A 25,591-nucleotide genomic window follows, 5' to 3' on the forward strand; every position below is an offset into this window, starting at 1 on the left:
AGATTTTATTTACTTATTTGAGAGAGAGAGAACACAAGCAGTGGGCTGGGGACAGAGGGAGAGGGGGAAGAGGGAGAAGCAGACTCCTCGCTGAGCAGGGAGCCAGACATGTGGAGCAGGGAACCCAACATGGATCCCAGAACTCTGAGATCATGACCTGATCTGAAGGCTGATGCTTAACCAACTGAAGCACCCAGGCACCCCTGCATTTTCATATTCTTAGCAGTGACCTTTTTTTAAAAAAAGATTTTATTTATTTATCTGACAGAGAGAGAGACAGTCAGCGAGAGAGGGAACACAAGCAGGGGAAATGGGAGAGGAAGAAGCAGGCTCCCAGCGGAGGAGCCTGATGCAGGACTCGGTCCCAGAAAGCCGGGAGCACGCCCTGAGCCGAAGGCAGATGCTTAAGGACTGAGCCACCCAGGCGCCCCTCTTAGCAGTGACTTTTGACGGAAAGAGGTTCAAACTTTAATGAGGCCCACCTTGTCAAATTTTCTTTTGTGATTAGTGCTTTTTGCTTTCAGAAATACCTTTGCTTATCTCCAGGTCACAAAGTTCTTTTTTAAATTTTTAAAAAATGTTTTATTCCATGAATTTTATAGTTTCAGCTTTAATATATAGATTTTAATCTATCACAAATTAATTTTTATATATGATGTGAGATAGACTATTGGGGTTTAATTTTGTCTATACAGACATATAGTTGATCTAGCACCATTTATCTTCACTTTTGTCATATTCTAAACTACATGCAGATGTTTCCTACTTGACTTTCCTCTGCTCTAATAGTGATAAAGTGTTAGCACTCTGTTTTATATTTTTACCTTACCCCTAATTCTGAATATATCATTTATTTGAATATTTGTAGATAATCATCACAGTTTTATGTCTGTTTTTTCTTAGAATATGTGCAATTTATTTACAAATGCATTCAAATTTTATTCTGATTTTTTGATGTTACATTATCTGTAAAACAATACTGTTGTGATTCTATTCATTTCCTGTGTTCTCCCACAACTAGAGTGAACTGTCAGCTAGAGGCCATTCAGTACATTTCAGTTTCTTTAAAAATAAAATCAAGAAAAAAAACCTGTTTTCCTTTTATTAAACACATTTTCTTAAAGCTGTTGTTTCTTCTGAGAATTCCTAATAGAAAAAAAAATCAATAAGTGGAGACTCTTTGTTACTTGCTTCATTTTTCATTGAAAACATATGGCATTGTGGAAAGAATATCAAAGGCTTTAGTTTCTGATGAATGGTGTTAATATATATTCTCTACCATTTAGTAGCTGTGTGACCTTGGGCAAGTCGTGTCCTCATTTATAAGATGGGGGTAATAATATTTACTTCATAGAGTGCATGTGAAACTAAAGTTAGTTAACAAGTCAGAATATCTTTACCAATGGGTAAACAGAAATGGTCCAGAAGGTACTCAAACTAAAGGAAAAACATGATTCATTGGTCTGAAGGAGAAGTATATTTGTACTATATTTGGAAATATGTATTTTTTTAAAGATGAAGTATGAGACAGTTAACTTTGGGGAGGGGTTGGGGAAGCAATGTGTAAACTATACTTCCAAATTCTACATCCCCAAATTCGATTATTTTGTAGCCATTACATATGTTAGTGAAAATATTTCGGAACCTCTAGGCTGACCCATGAAAAGTCCCCAGAATTGCTTGGCACACAGCAGGTGCTAACAAAATATTGGCCGTTATTTTTGTCATTTAACTGAGTAGGCATTTGGGCCATAACTTAGCTTTAGAAATTCTTTAAATCAACAATGTGCCCTGCTTTAGTTGTTGACATTAGGTCCTTTTAGTTTACCTTTGATATAGGACATTTTACTAAATTTTTAAAAACCTATTAAGCCAAGTAGTTTGAAATATTCCCTAGGTAGGGTATACTTTTTTACAAATGTGATAGTTTCTTGATTTTTTTAGTCATTTTAATGATTTGTGTTTGATTCTTTTTCCTGGATGACATGAGTATCATTGCCCTAGTCCTGGGTTAAATAATGGGACATCCTTACTTTTTTTTTCTGCAGAACAAATAAAAATGACAGTGTAAATTAATTGTGTTTTAACTATACCATCATAATTTTATGGATGGGAGATTTCTTCTTTGTTATATTTTGATTATAAATGTAGATCACTTCACCCATCATGGATCCTTCCTTTTGAAAAACAACATACAAAATTAATGATGTATTATATGTTGGCTAACTGAACGTAATAAAAAAATAAATATTTTTTTTAAATAGCATAATATAAGTCACTAGGAATCCATTCAAAGAATGAGTGTATAAGGCAGGTGGTCTAGAGATAATTTGGAAATCAGTCTTCATTTCTCACATATATTTAACATACCTTAAGTCACCACAATATAAAATTATTCAACATATGGCCTAAGTCCATGTATTTAAAAATATTCACTTGATCATTCTTTTTTTTTCTAACTTGGTTCCTTTGGGAAACACTCTATATACAGAAATAAGTTTAAATGACAGAAATGACTCCTTCCCTTTAATTTATGATAAATCATTCCGGCAAATATATCAGAAGCCAGTCTTCCTGAAACATCAGTTGATTATATTATTTAAAATTCTTTAATAGTTTCCTGACCTCAAGATAAAACTATGTTTTCCCAAACTGACTTTGAAATTATACTTTGCACCTTTTCCCCAGTATTAGATTCCATTATTCCTCAATGGAAACATTCATTTACACCTCAAATAGATCTCATAATTTTCATTCACGCTCTCTAAGAGTCATTCCAACATTTTAGCACCTCTGGTCGTAGCTCTCCTCTTATGCTCCTGTCAATGTTTGAGGCGTGGAATGTTGTCTGAGTTTATTATTTTCCAGGAATAACTTTTTTTCACTAGATTCCATTAATAATAATTATGCTGAATCAAAGAAAACAGAAAGAGTGCGTATTGTATGATCCCATTTATATAAAATTCAGGATCCCATGGGCAGCAGTAGTATCTTAATGGCACACTTTGAACTAACCTAACATTTTGTGTCTTTTAAATATTCATTTATGTTCTAGCAAATACACCTACTGTTATCAGAGTGGCCCACTTCCATAATAGAAATGGGGCTAGTTGATAATAGCCCAGGGAAATTCTAAGATGTTACTCTAGGCTTGGGTTTCTCTATGCTCAGCATTTTTTTTTTTTAAGTTTTCAGTGGCAGATTTAACAGAAGTTTCTATGCAAAATTAGTTTGTTCTTGAGTTGGCTGCCAGAATTTGAAGCTGAACTAAATGTCCACAGTTCCTCTCTTCTCCCCACTACTACCATTCTCCCTACTCACTTTGTAGATTCAAGTAACAGACTGTATTCACTTGTCAATTATGATTTATTAACTAATAACCATCTGTTCCAGGATCCCTGCAAGAATTATTTAATCGAAGCTATTTCTTCCAGCTAAGTCTTTTCTTTAAGAAAGCATCATAATTAGTGTGAGAAAGTATTTCAGAAAGTTCTAACTTTGGATATTTATAACAGTTTATTAACAACCTGGGTTTTCTAGTTCCCATTTAAATGGCCCTTTAACTTTGAGGAAGTTTGGTGAAAGTTTCTTTATGAAAGGGATGTTCTACTATAGCTTACACTGTAATTCTTAAAAGAGTAATAACTCACTTTGACCAAAGATTTAGTGATCTTTCCTTTTATGGGGCAACCATATCCAAATTGTTTTTCCCTCTTTGATTTCCAGATAAAATCAGATACAAAGGGACCAGAAAGTAAAGACTAAGATAGCCTACTTGAATAATTTTCTGTGGAGTCCTATCTTGCCAAGCTCACATAAACAGTCATTTTCCTTTAGTCTTAAAATTGAAATTACTGATATTTGTGAATATTTTGTATGTTAAAAAACAAAAACGAAATAAAACCTTAGTGATCATAACTCAAATACTAAAATCATAGATTCAGAAACTGAGACCAAATAGAAGATTGATTGGGCTTTCTTCAGATCACACATTTGGATGGCAATAGGGTCAAGATTTGATACTCCAGATCTTCTGTTTCCTATACCATAAACTAGACTGCAGTTTAAATGGACAAACTTTTCATATTTTATTCTTTTTTTTTTTTTTGGTCTGATGTTTTTTGTCTTTCCCTTAAAATTATATCAAAGACTACTCAGTACATATTTAATGAACATTATCCTTATTTTAGTAATACAATACTAATTGTCCATTTATTTTGCTGTTTCTCTTTTAATAAACCAGTGTTTCCAACTATTTTTTGTAGTATACAGCTATTTCCTATTTATCTGAAATCTAACAAGAAATTTACCAACTGACAAGGAAGTGAGGGAAGAAGAAGGAAGCCATTTTGAGCTGGAACGTTTTCCTGGATACCTCCTCCAGTCAGAGCTATGTGCGTCTTCTGTGAACTACCACAGTACTACCTTTCCACTGTTATCATGACACTTACTTATTGTGCTACCTGTTTTTCACTAGTCTCCAAGATTCTTGGAACTTACATTAGCATTGACTATTCACTGGTCCTAATGTTAGCATTGACCCTCTTTGAACCCACATTTCTAGAACATGGTAGGCACCCAAGACATACATGAAAGAATGAATAGGTAAATTGTATTAGTTAATGGGCTTCATTGCACACCTTAGTACTCCTTGGTTCAATTTTGAACCTAGTGAAGCAGATAATTCAGTTACACTTCAAAAATCTTTCAAGAAAGTCACTATGGATGATTATTGCAGACACACTGAAGGCCTTTTTACAGACTGCCTTTTTTTTCCCCCTAATAACCACTACTGTTTGGCTTGGTGGGCTGCTCCTTTAAGAGTGTTTTTGGCAAAAAAAAAAAAAAAAAAGCAACTCTTTGCCAACACTTTTCTGCTGGAAAAGTAGGAGGAGCAGAAGAGAATATTTTGGGAGAGTTGTGGCTTTGGGGTTGCAATTTTGAAGACAGTTTTTATAAGGAATGAGTCTTGTTTAAAATTTTTATTCCAATATTAGCTCAGTGGGAAAACATTTTATTGCAAAGCTTGTGAAAATTCCTTGAAGTTCCCAGGTTCGCAAAAGGAGTCCTGAACCAAGAGTCAAAAGATACGTTTGGTAATCTCAACTCAATAACTTGTTAGCTAAAATGGGCAAGGCAATTAATCTCTCTAAGCCTCAGTTTTTTAATATTTTTTAAAGATTTTATTTATTTATTTATTTATTTATTTTATTTATTTATCTATTTATTTATTTATTTGAGAGAGGGAGAGAAACAGAGGGAACAAAAGAGAGCATGAGTGTGGGGTAGAGGGAAGGGCAGAGGGAGAGGGAGAAGCAGGCTCCCTGCTGAGTGGGGAGCCTACAGCAGGTCTCAAGGCAGGTCTCGATCCCAGGACCCCAGAATCATGACCTGAGCTGAAGGCAGATGCTTTACTGACTGAGCCACCCAGGTGCGCCCTGCAATTTTGTCATATTTAAAATGGGGATAAAACCATTACTTATCTCATAGCAAGATAATGTACAAGAGAACATGTTGATATACTATTATGAAGTCTCATGATTTATCACTTAAAAATATATCTGTAATTGAAAGGTTAAAAATAATTCTAAATTGTTAGCTTTCTAGAATTCAGACTTTAAGTGGACAAACATATTAATTATTCAAATGTTTTTCCCTGTATACACCATCATATAAACATATATATATATGAAGCATATAACTGCTTTCTGTTGAGTCTAAGTGGCTTTCTCAAGATTCCAAAATGTTTTTCCTGTTCTAGTAACTGAATCCTTGGTCAAAAATGTTCTCATAAGACCGCTTGCATATTTGGATACTGGCAAGTTTATAGGAATCTGCATTTAAAATGACTTTGAATGTTGACTGGAAACCAGCAACAGTAATTGTATCCTATTTGATATTGGGAAAGTTGAACGCTGTGGGCATTCTGTAAAGATTTTAGGCAGTAGTGGTTACATTTCAGAGTCTTTCTAAAGATTTCTCCTAAAGAACACATGCCACGTTGCCAAGGCAATTTACCTTATGTTGAATACTTTCTGTTTTTTAATCCTGTGTTTAAAGCAGTCATATGTATTATGAAGGGAATATTCTTATTCTATCAATTCATAGTTTAAGGAATTTGAAGGCCCTTACCATGAACCCTCTAAAAAGATGCTCTTCATTGATTCTAACAGACAAGAGGTATAAATCAGTCAGCATTCTTTTTATGTGGAATAATGCCCATTTGGGTAAATTTTGCTGATGACAATACCAGGAATACTTAGCAACAACAAGGGAAAAATTCCCTTAGGGCTAGACAAAATAAATACATAAATAAAATAAAGAATTAATAAATAAATAATAAATAAATAAATAATGGGTCCTTATTAGTTTAGAATGCATTTTCTCTTTTGGCTTTAAAATGCCCAAATTCCAAAACAGCAATTGGGTGAAATAGTCATTGGTCAAATTTGATTCATAGCTCAAACAAGAGGGAGGCTACTTTCATTCCTTGTGTTGACAAGGGAAAAAATCCGTACAAGTATACTGCCTCTGAATCTTCATAAGCCCTGTGATTTCAAAGAAAATTGACAAATCACCCTCAAGTGGCCTTTGAAACTGAATGTGTGCTCTGAAAATGGGAACTGCATTTTATCGGTCTTCTTTCATAAGCCTGGATATCTGGCAAAGTATTATAAAGATAATGAATATAAAAAGGGTATACCAACTCTGTTCTTAACATTTTTTTTTACTTTTTTCCCAGTTTTATTGAGAAATAATTGGCATACATCACTGTGTAAGATTAAAGCAGACAGCATGATGGTTTGATTTACATATATTGTTACATGATGACCACAATAGGTTGAGCTAACATTCATCTTCTCATATAGATATAAGAAGAAAAGAAAAAAGAGGATAAAGGGGGAAAAAGTTTCTTATTGTGAAAAGAACTCTTGGGATCTTCTCTCTTAACTTTCCTGTATATCACATAACAGTGTAGTTATAGGCATCATGTTGACCATTGTACTTACTTGTCTTAGGACAGGAAGTTTGTACCTTTTGACCATCTTTCTCCAATACACCCTCCTCAATCCCTGCCTCTGGAAACCCCAAGTCTAGTTTCTTTTTCTATGAGTAGGTTTTTGTCGTTGTTGTTGTTGTTCCACAAATAAAGGAGATCATACAGTAGTTGTCTGACTTATTTCACTTAGCATAATGCCTTTAAAGTCCATCCATGTTGTCAAAAAATGGCTGAATATATTCCATTACACACACACACACACACACACACGCTCCAGAACTTCTTTATCCTTTCATCAGTGGACACATAGGTTGTCTTGGCTATTATAAATCATGCTACTGAGAACATGGGGTGCAGATATCTCCTCCAGTCAGTGATTTGTTACCTTTGGATATATTCCCAGAAGTGAAATTGCTGGATCATATGGTTGTTCTATTTTTAATTTTTTGAGGATCCTCCATTCTGGTTTTTTTTTTTTCATATTGGATCTAGTTTACAGTCCCACCAACAGTGCACAAGGGCTTCCTTTTTCTTCCACATCCACATCAGCATTTGTTATCATTCATCTTTTTGGTGATGGCCATTCTAACGAGCATATGGTGATATCTCATTGTGTTCTTACCGATTTTTAGTAAGAAAGAATGCTATCATTTTTAGATGGAAACATTTACATCTCAAGACTAATGTATATATATACATACATATATACACACATGTATGTATATATGTATGTATATATGTATGTATATATGTATGTATATATATAAATATATGTGTATATGTGTATATATGCACATATGTATACACACACATATATATATCCCCAAGGATAGCTTTAGCAAAGTCTTTAAACATCAGTATCAAATGAAGTTATTGAATGCCCATAGCACTCACCTAATACACTCAAGTTACAAGAATAAAAACAAGATAAAATGAACAACCAAGTGATACTTAAATTTTTTTCAGAAAGATATTTATCAATAATTACTATTCATACTTACATTTATGCTTCTAGCAGGCAATTTTTATCTACCATTCACTTACTTAAGCTTATTTTTGCTTCAAAAATAGTTTTTCAGCCTTACCACAATGGTTAGCATAACACTGCTATTTTGTTGAAGGTGATGATATTGACAAATTGATTATATAAGTATAATTTGTGAAATCCATTCTCTATAATTTTGATTTTATCTGTAGCCTGTAACTCTGGGATCTAAGTAGGAATAGTGTCCCTAGGCAGCATATACTCACTTACTTAATATGTAGAACACTATGAGCTTCTGAAATGGGTTTTGAGGACGCCCAGGATTTCTCGCAACCTGGAAGTTTTGGGTTTGACAAAGTTCAATATAACATATATTTATTGAAAATCCACTATGTACCAGATACTATGGTAGATACTGAAATAGGAGGATGAGTAAGACATGATTCCTGCCCTTGGAGAGCTTGACGTCTAATGTAATAGGAAAATACAAATAGATAATTAAAATATGGTATAATTATAATGAGTGCTATGCAGAGGACAGTGATGAAGATATAAATAATATTTGAGTATTTTTACATCCATATTTATGACAGCTGTTGGTCTGTAATTCTTTTTTTCTAATTCCTTTTTTTGTTTTGGTATTAGGGTAATATTGGCCTTGTAGAATCAGAAAGTGTTCTTTCTACTTCTAATTTTTGGAAGAGATCCTAGAGAATTGGTTTAAATTCTTCCTCAAGGGGCGCCTGGGTGGCACAGCGGTTGAGCGTCTGCCTTCGGCTCGGGGCGTGGTCCCGGCGTTGTGGGATCGAGCCCCACATCAGGCTCCTCCGCTGTGAGCCTGCTTCTTCCTCTCCCACTCCCCCTGCTTGTGTTCCCTCTCTCGCTGGCTGTCTCTCTCTGTCAAATAAATAAATAAAAATCTTAAAAAAAAAAAAAAAAATTCTTCCTCAAATGTTTGGTAGAATTCACTAGTAAACCCAACTGGATCTGGTTTTTTCTATTTTAGAAGGTTATTAATTAATGATTCAATTTATTTAATAGAAATATGTGTATTCAGATTGTCTCTCTCCTCCTTTGTGAGTTTCGGCTGATTGTGCCTCTCAAGGAAATGGTCCATTTCATCTAGGTTATTAAATTTGATAGGGGCAGAGCATTGTTCATACTGTTCTTTTATTATCGTTTTAATGTCCATGGGATCCCTAGTGATGTCCCATCTTTCCTGTCTGATATTAGTAACTTATATCAATTCTCTTTTTCTCTTATTTCACCTGGCTAGAGACTTATCAATTTTATCAATATTTTCAGAGAATTATCCTTTGGTTTTACTGATTTTCTCTGTTGATTTCCTTTTTTTTCAATTTCACTGATTTCTACTCTATTTTTTCCTTATTTCTTTGCTTCTGCTTACTTTGGATTTAATTAGTTCTTCTTTTTCTAGTTTCCTAAGTTGAAGTCTTAGATTATTTATTTATATTTCTTTCTGTTATTGATTCCCACTTTAATTCTGTGTGGACAGAGAATGTATTTTGTATGACTTCAATCCTTTCTTACACTTACTGAGAATTGTTTTATGACTCAGAATGTGCCTTTGTCTTTGTAAACATTCTGGGTACACCTGAAAAGACTGTGTGTTCTGTTGTTACTGGGTAGAATGTTCCATAATTGCCAGTTAGATAGTTGATTGATAGTGTTGTTTAAGGGCTTTAAATCCTTACTGACTGTCTGTGTACTTATTCTATCAAATACTGATATCTTTGGTCATATTCCTTCCTGTGAAATCTACTTTGTCTGATCTTAGTATCATCATTATAGCTTTCTTTTAATTAGTAGGTTCATCTAATTTCTACCCTTTAACTTTTTTCCTTGCTTCAGCAACGTAGAAGACTACTGTTTTACATAACAGAATGCCCTTTTGCTTTTCTATTTCATAGAATTACAGCTTTATTGGCATAAAACTTGTATTTTGAAGTTTATGTATATTGAATAGTATGGAAATATATAATAAAATTTATATGTATATGCAAAAAATATATGCTTTTTGCTTTATTGCAACATTATTCACATTAAGTCCTCTGTAAATATAAAAATACAAACTTCATGTGAACAATGTGTGATCTTGGATAATTTACTTGACTCCGTTTTCTCTTCTGTAAAATGGGGATTGTAATAGGGTTACATACAATGGTTGTGAAGAGAAATGAGCTCATGCATATAAAGGACTCGGAACAGTTCTTGACACAGAATAAGCACTATAGAAATGTTTACTACCACTCCGTCCTTTAACTTATAATCAACTTGTTTCATTACATTAAAAATGGGCAGCTTAATAGTTGACAACATATAGTTGGATCTTTCTTTTTATCTCATCTGACAATATCTGCCTTTTATTTTTTTTTAAGATTTCTTTATTTATTTCAGAGAGAGAGCATACACATGAGCAGGGGAGGGGTGGGTAGAGAGAGAGAGAGAATCACAAGCAGATTCCACACTGAGCAGACAGCCTGAAGTGGGGCTCGGTTCCAGGCCCTAGGACCATGTGAACTGAGCTGAAATCATAAGCTGGAGCTTAACCTACTGAACCACCCAGGCACCCCGACAATATCTGCCTTTTAATTTGTGTTAAGACCATTTAAACTTGGTAACTTTATTTTCAAATTTCTAGGGAACAAATACAAAACGTGACCCCAACATTAGGTCTTAGAGTAAACCGTAAGAAATTCCTGAAAGTAGAACCATTTAGTCAAATTTTCTGAACACAGTGTAATAAAACTAAAACTTAATAGCAAAAGGTGACTGAAAAATTTTGAGCCATTTATAAATTTTTTAAAATATCCCTCCTAGAGCACTGAAAGGCAAAACCAAAACAGATGTTCAGAGATGAATGACAATTAGAACACTAATTGTAATGGTGAAGAGCTTGGGGAGCGGGAGTGAAGTCACGTGGCCCTGGTCCAGGTTCTGGTGTTGCTGCAAGATAACTGTAATTCTGACCCAGGTGCTTGAAATAAAGATAGTAATAGCTGCCTTAGAGCATTTTTTTTAATTAAATGAGCTGACAGCACTCCAAACATCACTGATTTGTGTGTCTGTAACATTTCCCTGTCACAATTTAGATATGTAAAAAGGTAACTTTTTCTAAACTTTTCTAAAGGTACAAAAAGGTAAGCCCAAGTTCTGCTGAGGGTGGAAAACTGTTGTAGCCTGATCTAGCCACCCTGTAGTTTTCTTCAGTCTCAAGCGATATCGCCTGAGGGCAGCGTTTGTGTGACTAATCGTGCCAAGGGCCTGGACCCTTTCTCTAGGTCAGGGAGGGTGGGGCGTCCCTGGGAGCTGGGGAGCGATGCTGGAAAATGGAAGGGCCAGGAGAGGAACCAAGAGGTGAGCGAAGGAAGGGGTTAAGGCGAGAGGCCTTCCCCATCTTTGGGCGATGCGCTGGAATGAGCAGGCGGATACCATCACAGTTCTTTGCCCTGGCCTACTGTGCTCCTGTCTTCTTTTGTTCCACTTCCTTTCCTAAATTGACTTTCTGCTCACAGGACAGGAAGGCTGACTTGTATAGTTAGGGCAACAGGCTCCCTTGTCCTTAGGTTTCTGACTGGGTTCAGCAATGGGTGGAAACAGGCGGAGGAAATGGTGGTCCCTGCAGAGCTCTCCATGTGTTCCGGTAACCACTTCACCGCGTTGGGCTTAGGGACCCTACCAGCGCCCTGTTACAGCTCACACTGAACTCTCCCTATGGTGTCCTACACTCTGCTAGATTATTCATTTTAGGCCTTTTTTCTTATATATGCTTTCAGTGTTGTAAATTTCCCTTTAAGCTGGGCTTTCACTACCTCCCACAAATTTTATTAAGTTGTATTTTCATTTCCATTTAAAGTATTTTAAAATTTCTCCTGAGATCTCTTCATGTGTTATTGAGAAGGGTGTTATTTAATGTTCAAGTTAAATTTGGAGGGTTTTCCAACTGTCTTTCTGTTATTGATTTCTAGTTTAATTCCATTGTGGTCTGAGAGCAGACATTGTATAATTTCTACTTTATAAACTGGTTAAGGTGTGGTTTATGACCCATAATGTGGTCTATCTTGGTAAATGTTTTATGTGAGCTTGGGAAGAATGTGTAATCTGCTATTTTTGGATGAAGTACAGTATAGATGTTAATTGTATCCCGTTGATTAATGGTGCTGTTGAGTTCAGCTATGTACTTACTGACATATCTATCTATCTGTATATAAATACATATATAATCAAATATATTTTTAGGAAAACTATTTTAAAAAAACTATTATCTGTTAAATCAATTAAGAATAAGAAAAATATATTTTTTTGTTTTACCTATTCATTCTCTGATGTGTTTCCTTTCTCTTTGTAGATCCATTTTTCTACACTTTATCTTTTTTTTTTTTTCTTTTTCTGTCTCCCTGAAGAGCTTCTTTTAACATTTCTTGCAAGGCAGGACTGCTAGCAATCCATTTCCTCAATTTTTCTTTTTTGTCTGAGAAAGTGTTTGCTTCTCCTCCACTTTTGAAGAGTAATTCCTCAGAGTATAGAATTCTGTATTTTTGTTTTCTTTTACATTTAAAACATTTCACTCCATTTTCTTCTTGTTTGCATCTTTCCTGAGAAGTTGAATGTAATTCTGGTCTTCTCTATAAGGAAGGTACATCCCTGCTTTGCCCCCCCACCCCCCGCCGTTCTTTCAAAATTTTTTTTGTTGAAATTCTGAAGTTTGTATATGATATGTCCAGATGTAGGTTTTCTTTGGCAATTAACCTTCTTGGTTTTCCCAGAGCTTCCTGGATCTGAAGTTTGATGCCTGACATTAATTTGCAGACATTCTCAGTCTTACTGCTTTATATTGCTTCTGTTCTTTTTCCTGTTTCTTCTCCTTCTGTTGTTCCCATTGTTAAGTATGTTACATCTTTTGTAGGCATCTCTATTTGGGGATATTTGGAGGGTTTTTTTCTGTCTTTGTTGTTGTTTATTTATTTTTGTTTTTGTTTTTGTTTTTGGCTTTCAGTTTCAGAAGTTTCTATTATCATATCCTCAAACTCAGCCATTCTGTCCTTAGCCATCCCCAAGTTACTAGTCAAACCACCAAAGACATTCTTTATTTCTGTTATAATGTTTTCATGTCTAGCATTCCTTTTTAGTTCTTTTCTAGAATTTCCATCTTCCTACTTACATTATCCATCTGTTCCTGAATGTTGTCTACTTTTTCCATTAAACATCTTAAGATATTAATTTTTTTTTAAGAACTCCTGGTCTGATATTCCAACATTCCTGCCACATCTGACTCTGGTTATTTTACTTGTCCAGTGTCTTCAAACTGTGTGTTTTTCCTTTTATTATGCTTTGTAATTTTTTGTTAAGATGGACATGATGTACTAGGTAAAAGGAACTGCAATAAATAAGCCTTTAGTAATGTAATAGTACGGTGTCAGAGGAAGGGTACTGATCTTCTATGATTTAGTTTTAGTCTTCTAGTGCTTGTGACTCTAGACTATAAATGTGACCAGTACTTCTCAGTTTTTCCCCCTTGAGGTGGTCCAGAATGTCCAGGGGATGCTGGAGTTCATATTTCCTTTCCTCTTGTAGGTTAGGCTCTACTAAAATGGTTTCTTCTCAGGACCAGCCAGCCTTATTTAGAACAGAATACTCTGGCATGTTTCAAATGTTCTTTTGCCCTTCCCCCTGCTGGATGCTTGAAGGATTTTTCTCCTACAGAGAATTTTTCTCCCATCTTCTCCTATCTTCACTGTGAGTTCAGTAGATTTTCTGGAGGTAAAACTCATAAAAGTGTTGGTATGACCTCCTCTGGAGTTTTTAACTCTCAGATTGTCGACACTGAGCCTTTCCTGTTCATCAATTACAGTTCAAGTTTTCAAACCCCGACTCTGGTTCCTGTGAAGATTTCTGCTCTGGTTACTTGTGATCGTATTCACTGGTCTCCAGCTTGGTAATATAATGTGAAGTCTGGAATTGAGATGCCTCTAGCCTTGCTTTTCTTTTTCAAGATTGCTTTGGCTATTTAGGGTCTTCTGTGGTTCCGTACAAATTTTAGAATTGTTGGTTCTAGTTCTGTGTTGATATTTTGGTATGGATTGGATTAAATCTGTAGGTGACTTTGGATAGTATAGACATTTTAACAATATTTGTTCTTCTAATCCATGAGCATGGAATGTCTTTCCATTTCTTTGTGTCGTCTTCAATTTCTTTCATCAGCGTTTTATAGTTTTCAGAGTGCAGGTCTTTCACCTCTTTGGTTAGGTTTATTCCTAGTCTTGTTATTTTTGGTGCAAATGTAAATGGGATTGTTTTCTTAATTTCACTTTCTGCCACTTCATTATTAGTGCATAGAAATGCAACAGATTTCTGTACATTGATTTATTTTCCTGCAACTTTACTGAACTCATTTATCAGTTCTAAGAGTTATTTAGTAGACTCTTTCTGGTTTTCTATATATAGTATCATGTCATCTGCAAATAGTAAAAGTTTTACTTCTTCCTTACCAGTTTGGATGCCTTTAATTTCTTTTTGTTATCTGACTGCTGTGCCTAGGACTTCCAGTACTGTGTTGAATAAATGTGATAAGAGTGGACAACCTTGTCTTATTTCTGACCTTAGGAGAAGAACTCTGTTTTGTTTTGTTTTTCCCATTGAAGATGATATTAGCTATGGGTTTTTCATATATGGCCTTTATCATGTTGAGGTATGTTCTCTCTAAACCTGCTCTGTTGAGGATTTTTATTGTAAGTGGATGCTGTACTTTATCACATGCTTTTTCTGCATCTATTAAAATGGTCATATATTTTTTTACGATTTTATTTATTTATTTGAGAGAAAGAGAGTGAGCACAAGCCAGGGGAAGGTCAGATGGAGAGGGAGAAGCAGACTCTCAGCTGAGCAAGGAGCCTGATGTGGGCCTCGATCCCAGGACCCTGGGACCCTCTTTCCCTGAGCTGAAGGCAGATGCTTAACTGAGTGAGTCATCCAGGCTTCCCAGTCATATGGTTCTGATCCTTTCTCTTATTGATGTGACATATCATGTTGATTGATTTGCAAATATTGAACCAACTTTTCAACCCGTGAATAAATCCCATTTGACTGTGGTGAATGTTTTTTTTAAATGTATTGTTGAATTTAGTTTCCTAGTATTTATTGAGGATTTTGCATCTATGTTCATCAGGGATATTGGCCTGTAGTTCTCTTTTAGTGGTTCTATATCTGGTTTTAGTATCAAAATAATGCTGGCTTCATAGAATGAATTTGGAAGTTTAACTTCCTCTTCTATTTTTTAGAGTAGTTTGAAAAGAATAGGTATTAATTCTTCTTTGAATGTTTAGTAGAATTCACCTATGAAGGCATCTGACCCTAGACTTTGTTTTTTGGGAGTTTTTTGGTTACTGATTAAATGTCTTTGCTGGTTATCAGTCTGTTCAAATTTTCTGTTTCTTCCTGTTTCAGTTTTGGTAGTTTATATGTTTCTAGGAATTTATCCATTTCTTTTAGGTTGTCCACTTTATTGGCATATTGTTTTTCATAATATTCTCTTATAATTGTATTTCTGTGGTATTGGTTATTTCTCCTCTCTCGTTTGTGATTTTATTTATTTGAGTCCTTTCTCTTTCTTTTCTTTCTTTCTTTCTTTCTTTCTTTCTTTCTTTTTTTTTTTTTTTTGTAAATGTGGCTAGAGGTTTATCAATTTTACTGGGTTTTTCAAAAAGAACCAGCTACTGGTTTCATTGATGTGTTCTATTATATTTTTAGTTTCTACATTATCTATTTCTATTCTAATTCTATTATTTTCTTCCTTCTGCTGGTTTTAGGTTTTGTTTGTTGTTCTTTTTCTAGCTCCTTTAGGTGTTATGTTATTTATTTGAGACTTTTCTTGCTTCTTGAGGTAGGTCTATATTGCTATAAGCTTCCCTCTACTTTTGCTGCATCCCAAAGGTTTTGGATCATAGTATTTTCATTTTCATCTGTTTTCATGTACTTTTTAAGTTTCTTCCCTTTTTTCCTGGTTGACTCATTCATTGTTTAGTAGCATGTTATTTAACATCCATATATTTGTGGTCTTTCCCAGTTTCTTCTTGTGATTGATTTTCATAACATTGTGTTCAGAAGATGCATGGTATGACTTTGATCTTTTTGAATTTCTTGAGGCTTGTTTTATGGGCTAATATTCTGAAGAATGTTCTCTGTGCACTTGAAAAGAATGTGTATTCTGTTTTAGGATGGAATGTTCTGAATATATCTGTTAAATCCATCTGTTCAGTGTGTCATTCAAAACCATTGTTTCCTTATTGATTTTCAGTTTAGATGATCTGTCCCTTGATGTAAGTAAGGTGTTAAAGTCCTTACTATTATTGTATTATTATCAATTAGTTCCTTTATGCTTGTTATTAACTGTTTTATGTGCTCCTTTGTTGAGTGCATATTTAAAATTATTATATCTTCTTTTTGCATTGTCCCTTTTATTATTATATAGTGTCCTTCTTTATCTCTTATCACAGTCTTTCTTTTAAAGTCAATTTTATCCTATATAAGTCTTGCTATCTGGCTTTCTTTTGACATCCATTTGCATGATAGATGTTTCTCCATCCCCTCACTTTTAATCCGTAGGTGTTTTTAGGTCTAAAATGAGTCTCCTGTAGGGAGCATATAGATAAATGCTTTTTCTTAAATCTGTTCTTTCACCCTATGGCTTTCGATTGGAGTGTTTACATTCAAAGTAATTATTGATAGATATCTATTTATTGCCATTTAATTACTTGTTCTGTGGTTATTTTTAAAGATTTTCTCTGACTCTTTCTTGTCTTTCTGTCTTTTATGTTTTTGCTGATTTTGTTTAATGATATATTTGGATTTTTCTCTCTTTAGTCTTTGCATATTTATTAGTGGTTTTGATATATGCTTACTGTTAGGTTTGTATATAACCTCTTCTGCATATAGCAATCTATATTAAGTTGATGGTCATTTAAGTTTGAACCCATTCTTTTTTCCTCTCTTCCCCTATTTTAGGTATATGTTATTATATTTTACATCCTTTTTTGTTGAGTTCCTTGACTAACTTTATACAGAAATATCCCTTTTTACTGCTTTTGTGTTTCCTATCTTTATACTGTCACTTTTGGTCTCTTTTTTCTACTCAGAGAGCCCCTTCTAATATTTCTTGCAGAGCTGGTTTAGTGTTCATGAACTCTCGTAACTCTAGTTTTTGTTTGTCTGGGAAGCTTTTTATCTCTTCTTCTATTCTGAATGATAGCTTTGCTGGATAGGGTATTCTTGCCTGCAGATTTTTCCTACTCAGCAGTCTGAATATATCATGCCACATGCCACTCTCTTCTGGCTTGCAAAATTTCTGTTGAAAAATCTGCTAGCCTTAAGGGTCTTCCCTTGTAAATTAAGGACTTCTATTGTCCTGCTGCTTTTAAGTTGTTTTTTTTTTTCTTTATCACTGTATTTTGCCAATTTAAATACAATATGTCTTGGTGTGAGTCTGCTTTTGTTGATTTTGATGAGAGTTCTCTGTGCCTTCTGGATCTGGATGTCTGTTTCCTTTCCCCAGATTAGTTTTCAGCTATTTCATCAAATAAATTTTCTTTTTTTTTTTTTTAAGATTTTATTTATTTATTTGACAGAGATAGAGACAGCCAGCGAGAGAGGGAACAGAAGCAGGGGGAGTGGGAGAGGAAGAAGCAGGCTCATAGCGGAGGAGCCTGATGTGGGGCTCGATCCCAGAATGCCGGGATCACGCCCTGAGCCGAAGGCAGACGCTTAACCGCTGTGCCACCCAGGCGCCCCTCATCAAATAAATTTTCTGCCTCCTTTTCTCTCTTTTCTTCTGGGACTCTTACAATATAAATGTTATTACATTTAATGGAATCACTGTTTGCTGTGTCTATTCTTGTTTTGCATAATTCCTTTTTCTCTCTTTTGTTCAGCTTGATTACGTTCTATTACTCTGTACTGTAGGTCACTAATTTCTTCCTCTGCTTCTTCCATTCTAGTGTTCATTTCATCAAGAGTGTTTCTCATTTCATTTATTGTACCCTTTATCTCTACTATGTTATTCCTTATCTTTGTGCTAAGGGTCTCACTCATGTCTTACACTCTTTTCTCAAGTCCAGTGAGTATCCTTATGATTGTTTCTTTAAATTCTCTATCAGGCATGTTACTTACATCTCTTTTGCTTAGATCCCTGGACATGGCCTTGTCCTATCCTTTCACTGTCATTTCTCTGTCTCATTTTGTCTGCCTCTCTGTGTCTGTTTCTCTGTGTTAAGAAAGTTAGCTTTGTCTTTTGCTCTGAGAAATTAGTGGCTTTATGAAGAGGAGGTTCTGGAGTGCCCTGCAGTGCAGTGTCCCCTGTTCACCAGAACCTGTCACTTTAGGAGAACATCCTATGTGTATTGCTTACACCATGCTGTTGTGTCTAAGTCACTTTTCCTTTCAGTCTAGTTGTCTGCACCGACTTTCTCTTGTGGGCTGTGTTTGCTCTCTGTGGTGTTAGTGGGACCCAGGCATGCCCACTGTGAGGGGGTGTGCCTGTGGGGGAACTTGGAAGCAGGGCAGTGGTGTTAGCAAAATTTATTCTGCACTGCTGGTCCTGTATCAGATCCACAAAGCTCTGTGGCAGCCAGGCAGCCAAGAATGTGAGGCTGGGCATGGACCACATCAGTGGCTGGAGGTGCGTGGCTGGGTATGACTTGTGGTGGCAGCCATGTGCCTGGCAGATGAGCAAGGTGCATGTGTTAATCAAATATGTCCTGAGCTCAGGACCAAGGCTAACAGTCTTGGAGTGGGTGAGTCCTTAGGAGAGCTTATGGGAGGATACACTGCTAGCAGGTTAGGCAGCAAGTGTCTGTGCAGCCCCACTTCTTAGAGGTGGCTCTGTGCTTATGCTGAGGGGTGGGGGAGGAAAATGGAGACTTCCAGCTTCCTCATTTTTGGAGAAGCGTCCCAACACACTCCAAAATCGGTATGAATAGATCTGTCTCCCATTTCTTCCTCCTCCTCAATTTTTATGTTGCTTCTTTGTGTAGGCTGCAGCCTTTTTAAGGTGTCATTGACCCAGCTATCACTCACCCTCCAGGCTCACCCAGTGCTGAGTCAGATGTTTCAAGCTCCAGGCTCCAAGTCCCAGTGGTTTTAAAAACTCATGGAATTCAGCCCCTCTGGTTTTTAAAGACAAACATTATTGGGATTAATCTTCCTCATGTGAGCTCCCTGGTGTGAGGTCCTATTTCTCTGCCCTTTCCCTGCACATAGGTCCCTCCATCCTACAGGCAGCCTCTCTCCACCTTCCTAACCTTCCCAACCTTTTAGATGCAGCTTCTTTGCTATATTTAGTTGTAAAGTTTGTTCTGCCAGTCTTCAGATTGCTTTCTGGTTTATTGCCTTGGATGTGTCTGATATCTTGTTGTAAATGTGGGACAGGGAGAGCTCAGCATCCTCTTTCAAGTTTTTATCTGCTGATTCCAGTATCTGGGATCCTTCAGATACAATTTCTATTTTCTGCTTTATTTCTTGTGTATAGGCCATACTTTTCTTTGCATGTCATGTAATTTCTTTTTGAAAATAAGCCTTACAGTAATATGTTAAAACAACTATTGATTCTGATTTGTTCTTTCCTCTCCCCCATCTCCAGTTGTCATTTCTTTTTATTTTTTGGGGTACCTTTAGTCATATATATGGGCTAGATCTGTAGAGTCTATCTTCCCTGCATTGTTTAGCTGCTGCTGTCTCTTTTGAATTTCTCTTCTTTCTTTCTTTCTTCTTTCTTTCTTTCTTTCTTCTTTCTTTCTTTCTTTTTTTTTTTTTTTTTTTTTGAATCCTGGATTCCTCTGGTTGCCTCTAGATCAGCATAGCTTACTGGTAGGCCAATTGTTGGTCAGAGGTTATATTTAAACACCTTGTGCCAGTAAGGCACAGTTGCCAATGGGTTTGCAAGTGGGTTAGGAAATGTGTTCAAATTCAAGCAGTATACAAATCTGTCTGAAATTTTATTTTTCAATAGACCTTATTGTAACTCCTCTGCATTAAAATAAATAAATAAATAAATAACTCATCTGCCTAAGTGAAAGGTCTCACATCCAGCCAAGAATGTGTAGATGACTAGGACCTTCTTCAGTCTCCAGAGTATCTGAATGACCCTGCCCATGCATTCAGTGTTCCAGTCTGGCAGTAATATGTTGTAAATATCAAGACCTTCCTTGACTCATTCCACAGGTTCCCCTGTTAAATTTCTAGCTTGTCTAGACAGTCTGTAGCTTTCACCAACCACTATTGCTACCTTAGGCTACTGCATTGTTTGCTTTTCCTGATATTTGCCACCAAAATCACTATTATTTTCAACACTTCTGAGCATGAGGTTTTCACACATGGTGGTCCAAATGAAGTTGTCCCTCCCCAGTGTCAGCAAAGCTGCTGATTTGCATAGCTTTAGCTTTTCCTGTCCTGGTAGAACTATGGTACCCACAGAATTTGGGGAAAAGGGTATAAGAGCAGCCCTAGGCTAGAACACCACAGATTCTAAGTGTTATTAACTGAGGTTCTTGAATCAAAGTTTTTCAACTTGCTGTATACTTAATCAGTTTCCAGAGTCCAGAAATGGTTAAGTTTGGCAGTTCTGTCTGTTTTCAAGTTGTTCTTTGGGGAAAAGATTTGCCGAGTTCCTTATCCACCGTGCTTTAATAACAATGATGAATATAATAATAACACTTACCATGTGCCAGGCTACCGTTCCAAGTATTTGACTAATTATATTCACTTATACTAATCTACTAATTTACTCTAGGAGATTATGAGTCCTATTTTACATATGAGGAAAATGACGCAGATATCTCATAACTAGTAACTAGCAGAATCAAATTCAGGAAATCGGGCTCTACAGTATGTATCTTGAGCACTGTGCTATACTTCTCACTTAATTTAAAACTTGTAACAGCCTTATTGGAGTAAATATAAATAATACAGTGGTCCCCCATTATCTATAAGAATACATTCCTAGACCCCCAATGGATGTCTGAGACCATAGATAGTACCAAACCCTATATATTCTTTTTTTTTCTATATATAGATACCTATAATGAAGTCTGATTTATACATTAAGCACAGTAATCAATTAACAACAACTAATAATAAAATAGAACAACTATAATATACTATAATAAAATTTATGTGAATGTGGTCTCTCCCCCTTTCTTTCTTGAAATATCTTACTATACTCATCCTTCTTCTTGTGATGATGTGAGATGATGAAATCTCCTGTGACGAGTGAAGTGAGGTGAATGATGTAGGCATTGTGATGTAGGGTTAGGCTACTATTGATCTGACTGTATGTTAGGAGGAAGATGATCTGCTTCCAGATGGTGGTTGACTCTGAATAACTGAAACCATGGAGGATGAAACCATGGATAGGGGGAGAATACCCTATCTTATTTTATTGAGGAGGAACTGATGCTATACATGTTCTCTAAAGCCACAAAGTTAATAAGTAGCCAATTTAGGATTAGCATCTATGTCTAAATGGATCTAAAGTCTGAAACTGATAGCCAGCACTTTATACAATCAGGGAGAAAAATCTACATAGGTACTCTATAAACACAGAGAAACAGCAGTAGTGCAGCCTGGCCTATGTACGTTTGTGTGCACTGTCTGTGTGTGCATGGATATGTGTAGGAGAGCTAGGAAAAGAAATGCATTATGGTGCATTTCATAATCTTATGGTGGCATTAGATGGGTTTTTAGAAGGTTTGTTGGAGGATAAATAGGAATTACAGAGAGAAAACATGGCAAGCAAGGATATTCTAGGCAAGGTCATTAAGGAAAATAATAGCATAGTGAAAGTGTGATTTTAATCTCCTTGCATATCTTCTCACTGCCCTACCATCTTTGATTTTTCATGCTTTCCACTTGAGATTTACTGTCTGATTAATATTTGTTTACTATTCTTGAGGTGTTCATGTAATTTCTTTCATTTAATGTAATTGAGGATTCGTGCCAGCACCCTTTTGTATCTGTCTTCCTCTTCCAAGAGGGTATTAAAAAAAAAAAAAAGACTGACCTATGGTTACTCATGAACTGTTTATAGAGTTTATACTATTAGTTTCCCAGTTGATACTGTGTCCAGAGATAGATTTAGTGCATCCAACCATTGTCATGGCCACAACTTAGTATGCATAACCCTTTTTAAGCTCTAGGAGCTATTGTAGAAGCACTGATATAGATACAAAAACTTGAACTTTTAATTTTTTCTTTGAAAAATATATTGTTTGTACCTTTTTCTACTATAGGTTTCTATTTTATATAAGTTAATTGAATCTAACAGTGGAAAATAGGGGTAACAAGTCTTCTGTAGGAATACTGAGCACACTTAATATATATATATATGTTGATTTTTATAAAAATTCCTACAAACAGTAGCCATTAATCTCCCCACCTACCATCACTGTCACCCTCCATGCACACACATGCACACATTTCTCTTTAGAAAGATGAATAGGCAGAATTTAAATATGCCGTGGCATACCTAAGAAAAACTGTAAAGCAATTGTAGTTAATATTTTTGAAGGTTCACTAGGTGCTAAACAATAGACTGTACAAAATTATATCATTGAATCTTTATACAACCCAATGAGATAAGTGCAATTACTATCCACTTTGTAAATAGGGACACCAAGTTTCAGAGAAATTAAGTAACTTACCCAGAGTTCCATAACTAGGGAATGGGAGAATCATGTCGTAAGCCTGGCAATCTGAGTCCAGGATCCTAGCTCATAACCACCATGCACAGTTGTTTTGTACTATCAGGTTGAACCAGGCAGAATTTGCAGAATTGGTGTTTTGTAAGTCAGAAAGTGAAACACCAGCAATTTCATATGATTCAGTCATAGCTCATCTCTTACTTTTAAGAATAACCATTGTGTGCAGCAACATGTAGTGGAAACAGCTCTAAATCTAGAGTCCAAAAGATCTAGATTCAAATCAAAACACAAAACATTATTAGCTGAGCAATTTTGAGCGAATACTTTACCATCTCTGAGCTCTTTACTGATATGTAAAATTGAGTAATAGTATCTATGCACATGGATTGCTATGAGGAGCAATACAAGAATGTATCTAAAAGTAATATGTAAATGATTAATATTGTTGTTAGTATAATCTCAAAAAAGATGTGTACAAACAACTTGAAACCTTTCAATTTCCATATTTTATCAGTTGGTGAGGGTGTATGGGGGGGTGGAAACAGGATTAACAATTTTTTTTCCTTGTTATGCTCCTAATGTACTTCAAGAAAGGTGAAATAAAATAAGTAGCAGAAGTCTGTTCCAGAAAGATTAATCTGACTCTTTTTGTAACAAGCAGATCAAAGCATTTTTCCAGAATCACCTAGCTAAAAAACTTCTTCCTGTGGTCTAGATGAAATAGCAGATGAATTAGCAGGGCAGTATAGCTCTATAGCTCCTTTCCAAGGTTGTGAAGTAGTGATGTGCTTTTAAAATCAGATAAAAAGAGATCATATAAGCTAGCAAAGAAGGTGGGGATAGTCACTCAATAGATATTTGTCGATTGATGGATTGATCTTGAAGGATGCTGAAAGGGTGACATAAATTCAGATGAAAAGGGGGACAGTTTATTGTTAGCAAGATTTGAAGTAAAATGATGAGAGGGAAATTAAGGCAGTTCACTCGTTTGGAAACTAACAATGGTGAGGAGAACTTTTGAAGGCAGAGGAATTTGAAAGATTTGGAGCAGATAAGAATCCCTTAAGATAAGGTTCAATTGATTTATTTCTTCAATAGCTATTTATGAAATGACTCTATGGGCAAGTCATTCTGCTAGGTGCCACGAGAGAAAAATCAAAGATAGTGCCTCATCTGAGCAGGAGGACTGTGTGTCAGGAAAGATAAAACACAATGTAAGGAGTTGGTCTTGAGGAAGACCACAAGTACAGTACGAGAGGGACTGTGCTATGTACGATTAGGGAGAAAGACTAGCGTTTTAACGTTAGACTTCCCTTGACTCAAGCACTAGATTCTTCCATCCCTGCCTTCCTCCGTAGAGGCACTCATTCTTTAATTTTGTTCAACAAATTTGTATTGAGCACATACTTCCCATCACTAAGTGATGAGAAGGATGAATAAGATAGTCCTCATTTCATGTTACTTTAAACTGTATAAACTTGGAGAAACCACTTAACTTAAAAGCTTGACTTTCTTAATATTAAAATTAATATTAAAATGTCTCACTCTCAGGGTTATTTTAATTATTAGAGCAACTTATGATAGTGCCTGGCATGTAGTAGATACTTAACAGAATGTGGTGGTGGTAATTATTGTTATTAGCATTTTGGGGGAGCAATTTAGAGAATAGGGTGATAATTTCCAGGAGATTATTAAGAAATATCTTTTTGACTTTATGGAAGAGACAGCCTTATGTTGACAGTAATAGAAGCTTTCCATATCCCCACATAGAATCTAGCTTCATGAAGGCAGCTGCTTTGTTCTCTTTACTATTGTATCCCTAGGACCGAACACACTAACATAGTACCTGGGACATTCTAGTCATTCAATATGTTTTTTAAATTAATTGGGATTTTCATAAGCATAGATTAAAATAAAGACATTGAGGGTGGACTGTATAACATTAATAAAAATACCAAAGAAAAGAGTTGCTTTATAGAAGCTTCAGCAAAATTACTTGTCTAGAAAATGTTTTTGAAGATAAGAAGCAGGGTCTGTAGCTACAAAGGTAGATTGGGAACAACTGGTGGATCTTCTGAAATGTTCTTTAAGGATAAAGAAATTTACTTAAAGCTACTTGCACAGCATTATTACATGACGATAACATTGCTTTTTAGAACGGTAGCTCTTGGGGCACCTGGGTGGCTCAGCCGGTTAAGTGTCTGCCTTCAGCCCAGGTCATGATCCCAGGGTCCTGGGATTGAGTCCTGCATGAGCTCCTTGCTCAGTGGGAAGCCTACTTCTCCCCCTGCCTGCAGCTCCCCCTGCTTTCTCTCTCTCTCTCTCTCTCTTTCTCTCTCAGTCAAATAAATAAGTAAAAATCTTAAAATAAAAGGTAGCTCTCAAAGGATATGAAAAATAGGTTGATATTGAAAAAAACTGATCTAAGTAAAAATGTTTTTAGGAAGTTATATTGATGGTATTAAGAAAGTAATAGTTTAGAACTTGAAATAGGATGTTAGGTATTGATAACAAATATAAAGGACACATATGAAAAAGAGGATTCCCAGGGCTCCTGGCTGATTCAGTAGGCAGAGCACGCAACTCTTGATCTCAGGAGCTATAAGTTCAAGTTCCACATAGGGTGTAGAGGTTACTTAAAAATTAAATAAATAAAATCTTAATAAAAAGGGGGGGAGGGAAAGGATTTCCTTAACAAATACAGAGAATAGACTGGAGTAAATGATGATTGTAATTAAGCATGATTAGTCCTATCTCAGACTTATTAAGACTGGGGTGACATCAGGGCATTTACTTAGAAAATAAAAGTTGAGTGAGATTGCATAACAGAAAGGGACAGACCTTGGCAAATGCTCATATCTGACAGGAAGAAAGGAAACAGAAAATGCAATGGACAGA

At 35.7% G+C, this 25,591-nt stretch overlaps 1 protein-coding gene across 9 annotated transcripts in view; it reads left to right on the forward strand.

Moving 5' to 3' along the window:
• DLG2 (discs large MAGUK scaffold protein 2) overlaps window positions 1-25,591 on the forward strand; it is a 1,159,208-nt gene that overhangs the window by 510,914 nt on the left and 622,703 nt on the right. The gene's annotated exons all lie outside the window — the stretch shown is intronic.

The sequence above is a fragment of the Ursus maritimus genome, unplaced genomic scaffold (genome assembly GCF_017311325.1).
Source record: "Ursus maritimus isolate PB19 unplaced genomic scaffold, ASM1731132v1 scaffold_16, whole genome shotgun sequence".
Classification (NCBI taxonomy): Eukaryota; Metazoa; Chordata; class Mammalia; order Carnivora; family Ursidae; genus Ursus; species Ursus maritimus.